Genomic DNA, 9,940 nt, shown 5'->3' on the forward strand with positions numbered 1-9,940 from the left:
TATTTTTTTTTTTCTTGGATCCCATATTAGTTGGCCGCAGACTTGAGTCAGCAAGAGCTGATCTAGGTTTCCTTCTCAGATCTACCTGTCACTGTGTGACCTGTGGAAAGCTACTTCAACTCTTAGAGCTTCAGTTTTTCATCTGTAAAATAAGGAGGTAGGTCTACTTTCCATTGAGCTTTTGTGAGAATAGAAATGATCCTTAAGCACAAAGCTAGGCCCTGCCAGGAGATCAATAAGTGGGAAGTACTTATAGGAGTGACCTTGCTGCATGTTCTGAGAAAACTCTTGGCAAAAAGTTCATTTTTAAAGAATCTCGTTCCTTTCTTCATCCTAGGGTGTTTGAATTTGTAAGGAAAACCCCCATCAGGTGGAAAATTTGTTTACTTAGAGGGAGAAGTTCACGCTGGTGCAGATATTTAACTTCTTACTAAAGTTTTCTTACCTGTGGGTTTTGTCAAGAGATTAGCACTGTAAAAAAGAGGCAAAGAAGTCTTCCCTCAGGGATGAGGCTCAAACTAAAGGTTTGTAATTTATTTGAGATAGTGGGTCCTCATTTCATGCACTGCATTTTTCTTCCTTCCTTTCTTTGATTGTGAGGTTTGCTATACATACTGAAATATCATAACTCAATAATCTATTTCATTTTTTACTGACTGTGAGGATTCCTTTAGGGGAATAGGACTATAATTTTTATGAAAAGAAAGGATTTAGCTTGGTAATAGGCTGACAAATATGGGAGTCCCTGGGAAAACGAAGGTCTGGAAGGGAGTATTCAGGGATCAGGGAGAACCACTAGCCAGGTTCCATCTAAAACAGTGTCATGAATGCAAGTCAAAACCTTAAAGTAAAACCAAAATGCCGAACATATCCAGCTACCAAAATGGAGCCATGAAGAAAGGGTCTGTGGCGAGCTCTGCACATTAGTACAGACCAAGCATTTGGTGGTGAACCAGGAGCCAACTTTAATCAGCAAAGTGGAAACAGAAGCTGGACATGAAATGGAGGAAAGTGAGGGCAAGCTGAGCCCTACTGGGCTCTTCTCGCCCTGTCCCCCACCCCACCACCATATATATTATTTTAGTCTATCTATCTGACCATAACAATCTGAGAATGATAGGATGCTGCTTTGTTTCCTCCTTCCAAATGTCAAAAGAAGTCTTACTTTTAGCGAGCTCTTCTTACATGAAACTATGCCAAGAAGGGAATTCTAGAAAACATAGTTTCCAGTTTAACTAACGTGACATAACACAAACTACCATAATAATAAGTGGGTTATTTCCAGTTGTGTTAAGCAGAATGCTGCTGCTGCTGCTAAGTCACTTCAGGCGTGTCCGACTCTGTGTGACCCCATAAGACGGCAGCCCACCAGGCTCCACCATCCTTAGGATTCTCCAGACAAGAACACGGGAGTGGGTTGCCATTTCCTTCTCCAATGCATGAAAGTGAAAAGTGAAAGGGAAGTTGCTCAGTCATGTCCGACTCTTCGAGACCCCATGGACTGCAGCCCACCAGGCTCCTCTGTCCATGGGATTTTCCAGGCAAGAGTACTGGAGTGGGTCACCATTGCCTTCTCTGGTTAAGCAGAATAATGGTCCCTCAAAGATGTCCCAGAACATGTGAATGTGTTACCTTATGTGGCAAAGTAGACTTGAGGATTTTTCAGATGTGATTGAGGTTAAGGCCCATGAGATGAGGTTGTCTGGATGGACCCAATCTAATCTTATTTAGAAAGGAGAACTGTTCCAGGCTATGGTCAGAGGGAGTGTGACTGTGGAAGAATGATCAAAGATATCCAGTGTTTCTACTTTTGAAATTAGTGGAAGGAAGACAGCCAAGGAAAATGGGTGGCTTCTAGAAGCTGGAAAAAGCAAGAGAACAGATTCTCCCTAGAGCCTTCAGCAAGGAATGTAGCCCTGATGACAAACAATGAAGCTAGAGAACATGCCATTTTTGATTTCAGTCTTTGGAAATTTCTTGAGATGCATTTTGTGGACTAGTATATAGTCAAAGTTTGTATATATAAAAAGTCATGTATATACAAAATTTCATATATATATATATATCCAAAGAGTTGAAGAATACTCATTAAAAATTATTTTTTTCTCTCCCACTCAGAAATGTGAATTCAAGAGTTGCTTTCTAGAGTTTTACTGTAGCATTTGTGATTAGTAGTACCTGCTAAGAGTCTCTCCAATAAACTTAAAGAGTAATATCATAGTGGTACCATTCCTAGGAAGTCATATTTTCAGGCTGTGGGTCATTCATAGTTTCCTGTGGTTTATACATCTGAAAAGTCCCTTGGACTAACTGATGGTAATCTTGAGTATACACATTAAAACTTTCTGCTATTACGCTAAATTAGATTACAAAAAGGCAGAGTCAAAGACAGGGTGAGCTCCATAGGTGCAGGAGGCATCTGGTAACCAGCTCACTACAGCCAATTCCAAAAAAAAAAAAAGGCATCTAAGGTTTATGTGATTGCTATGTTTACTCAGAGTACCATCTGCATTTTAATAATGGCATTGCTTCCAAAGCATGTAAAAGTTATAAACCTTGAAAACATATCTGTACAATCTTTATACACATTTGTTCTATCAGTTTCATTGACTGGAAGGTTCAAGCAAGGGCTACAGTTTCACCTATTTTTGCAGATTTGATGTCTGGCAGAGGGTTAGAGTTGAGCAGGACTGAGCAGAAGAAAAATGATGGGTGTTTTTAGTCATGAGTAAGGTGTGAATAGCCTGAAGAATCATGAGATAAAATAGATATTCTAAAACTAAGTCAGCAGAGGCCCCAGTTTGCTTTGCTGCTGCCACCACTGCACACAAACCAGAAGGACTATTGCTTTTGGGTCAATGAGCGACTGTGGTAAGTAATATCTCACATCCATTGTAAGTGTGCCCCAGACTTGACCTGATCTTCCAGGTACAATTAGAAAAGATGCAACTGGGAAGTCCAAAGGAGCCTTTCTATGTGAGTTATTTAAATTATAAAAGACAACCAAGGGAAAGCTTTTTCCTATCAGTATTTCTCACATCAGGAAAGTTAGGAATTTGATATCCACACAACCTATGGAACCAAGAAATCCTTTTAGTATTTACCCAGATAAAGTCACGAATAGTTTCCAGTATTTAGAAAGAAAGAGATTTTCAATTTTTTCCCAATGTTATAGCCTAGACAATGCACTTTGGTCTAACAAAGTTGGAGTTCATAGGTCTTTGATAAAGATTTCACTTTGTCTTTCTTTTATGGTAATGTTATTCTCAAATGAAGGGAATTAATTCTATAAGACTCTCAGAGAACATAATAGAAGATAATCAACATATTGTATATAAGTGGATTGCTGGGAACAAAGTCTCTAAGTTTATGATTAAGTATTAAGTAAGTAGCAAGAGGGTACTTCAGTAAACCCTGGGGCACGACTATTCAAGTGTATTATTGATTTTTCCAAGTGAATGCAAATACTAGATGCTGTAAGTCTGGGTATAAGTGTGTACTGAAAAATACTGAGTGTAGACCTAACACCATAAAGTAAATAGCTGTCAGTGATCAAGGCTGAGATGATATTGGCACTGGGGAACACAGGGAAGCAGAGAAGAACAATCTTTTAATGACTTTTAAAACTTGTGCAAATCAGTTGTTGTTTTTGTTGTTGTTCAGCCGCTAAGTTTTGTCTGACTCTTTGGGACCCCATGGATTGCAGCATACCAGCCTTCCCCATCCTTTGCTATTTCCATGAGTTTGCTCAAACTCATGTCCATTGAGTTAGTGATGCCATCCAATCATCTCATTCTCTGTCTCTCCTTTCGCTTGTCCTCAATCTTTCCCAGCATCAGGGTCTTTTCCAATGAGTTGCCTCTTCTTATAAGGTGGCCGGAGCTCAGCTCAGCATCAGTCCTTCCAATGAATATCAGTAGTTGCGTCTATTTGTCTTCATGATGCGTAGAGCTGGAGCTGTATGGGGTCTAATAAAGGGACTAATAATTTGTTTCAGAAGGTATACAAATATAACGGGCCACAGAACTTCAGTAGTCCTCTTTTTAGTGGGTCTTGGGCTAGTTTCAAGGGTTTGGCTAGATCAGTTGAGATCATTAAGCATTCACCTTCATATGTGTCCCACATTAGAGCTGTTTCAAGCCTAGAAGGTCTTGGAGACAGATTCAGATCTCAAGGTATCAATAGAAGAGGTTTCAAGTAACAATTGTGCTTTTGTCAAACTATGGGCTAAGAATATTTAGAAAGTGGCTGTCTGATCCAAATATAACTGGGGCATCCCACTTCTAAAGTAGATTTTGTTCCAGCAGATTCACTGCAGCTAAATCCCTAGGCAGAAAAGCAGGTTGATTATATTGCAGTGTCTCACACTGGCAGGAATGAAGACAGAAAGTAGTCAAGATGAAAATAGAAGTTTGAGGGGTACTTGAAATCCTTACCATAAAATATTTTTGTTGGTCCAAGGAAGGAATAATAAAAAGATCATAAGATCAATTAGTTTGGAATATAATGTTTTTGCCAATGCATGGACAATTCTTTTTGTGGTAGGAGTAGTTTTAGCCAGAATAGAGATGCTATATCCTTGCAGGATGCTTTTCTGTTAGACAGATTTGTCCTTTGTCTTTTGATATTTTTTGATATCTTCTGAGTAAAGGCTGTGTCCATTTTTCTTATAATAGGAACTTTTTGTCTAGATCAGACATGAAAGTGCCATTGTTGCTTAATCTGAACCAGTAATAATTTGGTCTGCATATCTTCTTTTTTTGTAGTCAAAGTATCTTCAAAATATTTTTGCTTTGTTCTTTTTACCAACTCTTGTAATTCACATAGGAAGTAAATAGTATATTTTCTTTTCTAACTACATCTACCACCTCAGTTTTAAAATCATGCCCAAAGAAGGTGCATAATATAGATCAAATATTTTCTCTGTTGAGATTGGTATGATGTCTAAAGGTGGTAGTTCCATGACCTTGAAAGTCTGGAATAAACTTGATTTTTCCCTATTTACAGGCCTGAACTTTTGACTGAGCATCTTTGATAGAAAAGAGGTCAGAGATAGCAGCGAAGAGATCTTGGCATTGTTTTATATCTATTTTGTTGTTAAATTCAATTTTAATCCATAGATTTGATATAATTTTGTAGTCAATTTATTCTACTTTTAAAGAAAGCTACATTTTTGCATCTCTGGGCTTCATAAGATGATAAATTAATTGATAAAGGTAAAAAAAGCCTCAAATTATATGACCCAAGGATAGTTCTCAGTTTTTCATTGACTTTTTTTTTTTTTTTTTTCAAATTGAGAGTTAAGAAAGTTCCTTGCGTCGGTCTGACTTTGAAAAATATTTGGAGATATAATTCCACTGGAGTTAGGGTATTCTTTCTCACTTATATGGATGAATTTTGGGGGAGGGCTGTTTAGGAGGAGGCAGTAGAGGGAAAAGAAAAGGGTCCAGTGAATGTGTAGCAAAAGGGACAGATCAATAAGGAGAAGATAATGTACATGGGCCAGGAGGCAGGACAGCCCTGAGCTGGATTAGAAGGAGAGGAGCCTTTAAGCTTGGATTTTAGATCCTGGATGTTCTCATTAGCCTTTTTAAAGGACCCCTTCAAGGAAGAAACTTAAATTTTTCCAATTTTTTAAAAGCCTCTCCATACCAATTTTTAAAATACTGACAGAGGGATATTGGGAATCTTTGAGCTCTTTGATTCTAGGATACAACACGGGGGGTTCTAAGATGTATATCTAAAATTTTCCAGGATATCCACTGAAGTTCTAGATTGCTCTTGGTGAAAATCCTACCAGAACTTCCAAGTATTTAGTGCTAGTTTGTCCCACTGACATTTGTATCTGGTTGATAATCCATAATCACATTGAATGACTAGAAACTACCCATTTTCAAATGACAATAAGATGAACATTTAGTCCCTAAGAATCTCAGGACTATTCCTCCCACTCATTCATGAGTAGTCTGAAGAGTTAATTGAATCGAATAAAAGGCTTTTAAAAAGGAAAATTAGGTAGTGCATACGCAAGGGTGAATTCCTTGTCAGGAGCCAGATGGACTTTCATCCAGTCACTAGGACTCAGAGGAGCAACAACTCTGGGCAAACGTTCATGTTCAGTATGTGATGTCTACCTGGAGGCTCATTTCTCTTTCTTCTGCCTCAGAACTTTTCAACCATGGCCACTTGTTAGAACAATCAGAAGAGCTTTAAAAGTATCAGTGCTAAGCATCACCCTAACCCCAAATGTATAATTTGGAATCAATATTTTTTTCAAGCTCCCTAAGTAATTCTAATATGCATCAAGAAACACTGCAAGTCAACAAGTTGCTGCAAAAATTCAGACAATTTCTGTCCTAAATAGGGAAAACCTGGTTTGGGTTTTATATTAAAAGAAACAAAAATTCATTTTCCCTCACTGTTTTAATATGTTTTAATAACAAGTAAATTATCTTTGTGGGGTTCACCTAAGGAGTCTGTGAAAACACTGAAGGTTTCCAAGTGAGGAAAAGCTAAGAATAAGAGTTGGACAAGGATTTCTTTTTGAATATTTGAGCCATTTAGTGCTAGAGTAAGTCAGCAAGATCACAGAAGGACACTTTATGATATTCATCACTTCCTTTCCCTATTTGATAAACCTACATTCAAGATTGGAATCTGTTCAACTATTTCATTTTCAGCCCTAGAAACATATCAGCAGGATGCCCCTAGGTGTTTATTTTGCTGCTGATCTTGACTACATAAGAATACTGTTGCTAATTTTTATTTCATAGGCTAGTCTGACAACTGAATTCTTTAAACTTTTTATTTTTTAAAAGAGACACTTTCAAATATTAACCCTAATTTTTACTGTCATAAATACCATAGACACAAGAATGGCAGAAAGATGGAAATCAATATAAAAGAGGTTTGGATCTGCAGAGATGAGGAGATGTGCTCACTCTGCTTTGTTTCCCTTTAAAAATTAGGTGTTGAGTCCTCTAATGTACAAGGCATTTGATGACAGAGGACCTCTGTCCTGAAGGTGCCAAAGTAGCTGTTATAGAAACCATGGTATATGTGTTGTAGCATGAAGTTTCATTATGGTATGTTCATTTTGTTAAGTTACAAGGATTTATGATAAAGTATTTTCTTGTGGATTTGCTCCAACAAAGGACTATTGTTCAAGGACTAGTAATCTTTGGTCGATGCAGATATAAAATCTTTAGCAACAATTAAAGAATACTGCTAAAATGAGTGCTGATTATTATATAAACATTTATCCCAAGTAATTAAATTTAATACTTCCTATGTAAAAAAAGAAAAAACGGGCTTCCCTTGGTGGCTCAGTATAAAGTATAGGGTAAAGTATATAGCAAATACCATGGCAAAATAAAGCTGCTTTAATTGATAACCAACATTCTTTTTTAATTAAAATACTGAAAGACTTAATGATTTCTTCCTCTGTCTCCTTTCCTTCATCCATCCATCCATCTCGCATCTTTCTTGTTCATTACTGTTCAGTTGCTAAGTGTGTCCAACTCGGCGACCCCATGGACTGCAGCAAGCCAGGCTCCTCTGTCCTCCACTATCTCCCAGAGTTTGCTCAAATTCATGTTCACTGAGTTGGTGATGCTATCTAACCATCTCATCCTCCCTGCCTCCTCCTCCTTTGGTCCTCAGTCTTTCCCAGCATCAGAGTCTTTTCCAGTGAGTCAGCTCTTTCATCTTTCTAGTGATTCTTAACTGAATTATGACCAGTAGGATGTCCTCAGAGGTTATGTGTCCTACTATGATGTTTAGTTTTATGTGTTAACTTGGATAGGTTATAGTACTTATTGATTTAAGCAAAAACTAATCGAGATGTGTTTGTAAAGGTATTTTGTATCAGTTCAGTTCAGTTCAGTCACTCAGTCATGTCCAACTCTTTGTGACCCCATGAATTGCAGCACGCCAGGCCTCCCTATCCATTACCAACTCCCAGAGTTTACTAAAATTCATGCCCATCGAGTTGGTGATGCCATCCAGCCATCTCATTCTCTGTTGTCCCCTTATCCTCCTGCCCCTAATCCCTATCAGCATCACAGTCTTTTCCAATGAGTCAACTTTTCCCATGAGGTGGCCAAAGTATTGGAGTTTCAGCTTTAGCATCAGTCCTTCCAATGAACAGCCAGGACTGATCTCCTTTAGAATGGACTGGTTGGATCTCCTTGCAGTCCAAGGGACTCGCAAGAGTCTTCTCCAACACCACAGTTCAAAAGCATCAATTCTTTGGCACTCAGCTTTCTTCAAAGTCCAAATCTCACATCCATCCATGACCATTGGAAAAACCATAGCCTTGACTAGACGGACCTTTGTTGGTAAAGTAATGTCTCTGCTTTTGAATATGCTATCTAGGTTGGTCATAACTTTTCTTCCAAGGAGTAAGCATCTCTTAATTTCATGGCTGCAATCACCATCTGCAGTGATATAGGAGCCCCCAAAAATAAAGTCTGACACTGTTTCCACTGTTTCCCCATCTATTTCCCTTGAAGTAATGGGACCAGATGCCATGATCTTTGTTTTCTGAATGTTGAGCTTTAAGCCAACTTTTTCACTCTCCTCTTTCATTTTCATCAAGAGGCTTTTTAGTTCCTCTTCATTTTCTGCCATAAGGGTGGTGTCATCTGCATATCTGAGGTTATTTATATTTCTCCTAGCAATATTGATTCCAGCTTGTGCTTCTTCCAGTCCAGCGTTTCTCATGATGTACTCTGCATATAAGTTAAATGAGTAGGGTGACAATATACAGCTTGACGTATTCCTTTCCCTATTTGGAACCAGTCTGTTGTTCCATGTCCAATTCTAACTGTTGCTTCCTGACCTGCATATAGGTTTCTCAAGAGGCAGGTCAGGTGGTCTGGTATTCCCATCTCTTTCAGAATTTTCCACAGTTTGTTGTGATCCACACAGTCAAAGGCTTTGGTGTAGTCAATAAAGCAGAAATAGATATTTTTATGGAACTCTCTTGCTTCTTTGATGATCCAGCAGATGTTAGCAATTTGATCTCTGGCTCCTCTGCCTTTTCTAAAACCAGCTTAAACATCTGGAAGCTCACAGTTCACATACTGCTGAAGCCTGGCTTGGAGAATTTTGAGCATTACTTTACTAGCATGTGAGATGAGTGCAATTGTGTGGTAGTTTGAGCATTCTTTGGCATTGCCTTTCTTTGGGATTGGAATGAAAACTGAACTTTTCCAGTCCTGTGACTACTGCTGAGTTTTCCAAATTTGCTGGCATATTGAGTGCAGCACTTTCACAGCATCATCCTTCAGGATTTGAAATAGCTCAACTGGAATTCCATCACCTCCACTAGCTTCGTCTATAGTGATGCTTCCTAAGGCCCACTTGACTTAACATTCCAGGATGTCTGGCTCTAGGTGAGTGATCACACCAGCATGATTATCTGGGACATGAAGATCTTTTTTGTACAGTTTGCTGTGTATTCTTCCCACCTCTTAATATCTTCTGCTTCTGTTAGATCCAGACCATTTCTGTCCTTTATCGAGCCCATCTTTGCATGAAATGTTCCCTTGGTATCTCTAATTTTCTTGAAGAGATCTCTAGTGTTTCCCATTCTGTTGTTTTCCTCTATTTCTTTGCATTGATCGCTGAGGAAGGCTTTCTTATCTCTCCTTGCTATTCTTTGGAACTCTTCATTCAGATGCTTATATCTTTCCTTTTCTCCTTTACTTTTCAATTCTCTTCTTTTCACAGCTATTTGTAAGGCTTCCCCAGACAGCCATTTTGCTTTTTTGCATTTCTTTTCCATGGGGATGGTCATGATCCCTGTCTCCTCTACAATGTCACGAACCTCAGTCCATAGTTCATCAGGCACTCTATCTATCAGATCTAGTCCCTTAAATCTATTTCTCACTTCCACTGTATAATCATAAAGGATTTGATTTAGGTCATACCTGAA

This window comes from Capra hircus, chromosome 21 (genome assembly GCF_001704415.2).
Source record: "Capra hircus breed San Clemente chromosome 21, ASM170441v1, whole genome shotgun sequence".
In the NCBI taxonomy this organism is placed as follows: Eukaryota; Metazoa; Chordata; class Mammalia; order Artiodactyla; family Bovidae; genus Capra; species Capra hircus.